Here is an 877-nt window from a genome sequence, read left to right as displayed (position 1 = left end):
CCACTAAAACCACCTGACCTTCAACTAGTTACATACACGAAGAAAACAATCCCTGTGTTAGGCTGCCTGCAAGTCACAGTGAGCAGAGGAAATGCATCTGCCTCTGCTGTGTTCTTTGTTGTAAGGAAAGGAACTCTTCTTCTTGGAAGAGATCTGATGGAAGCGCTGAATGTCAGCATTGCAGGCAATACTGTTCTACCTCCATGTACTGATCCTACTGCTTCTGTGATGTCTACAAATCCATCACCTGCTTCTTGCATCCCTGCTGCCCCAGATATTGGCTGTGTGCGTGCCTTTGTGCATAAAGTGAAAGTTGACCCAACAGTCAAACCTGTGCGTCAGAAGCTGCGACGTCTCCCGTTTGCTGTGAGGGCTTCAGTTTCAGCAGAACTGGATTGTTTACTCAAAGCTGGTGTCATTGAACGGATTGATGCATCACCATGGGTATCCCCAATTGTTGTGACAGGACGGAAAACTGGTGGAATAAGGCTGTGTGCAGACCTCCGTGAACCAAACAAAGCTGTGATCACTGATTGCTACCCCTTACCACATGTGGATGAATTGTTTGCCAGCTTACAGGGTGCAAAAGTGTTTTCTACAATTTATCTTGCAAATGCATACTACCAGCTGCCCCTGCATGAAGATAGCAGAGATTTGACAGCATTCATTACACATGATGGACTCTTCAGATTCTGTACCTTATGGACTGGCCTCTGCCCCCTCAGCTTTTCAGAAAATGATGGCTGAAATCCTTAAAGACCTCCCAGGTGTCCAAAACTACAGTGGAGCAAAAAAGTATTTAGTCAGCCACCGATTGTGCAAGTTCCCCCACCTAAAATGATGACAGAGGTCAGTAATTTGCACCAGAGGTACACTT

The sequence above is a fragment of the Haplochromis burtoni genome, unplaced genomic scaffold, assembly GCF_018398535.1.
Source record: "Haplochromis burtoni strain Fernald_Lab_line unplaced genomic scaffold, NCSU_Asbu1 Contig_736, whole genome shotgun sequence".
Lineage (NCBI taxonomy): Eukaryota > Metazoa > Chordata > Actinopteri > Cichliformes > Cichlidae > Haplochromis > Haplochromis burtoni.
The sequence above is the reverse complement of the archived record's forward strand: the minus strand, read 5'-3'. Positions refer to the sequence as shown.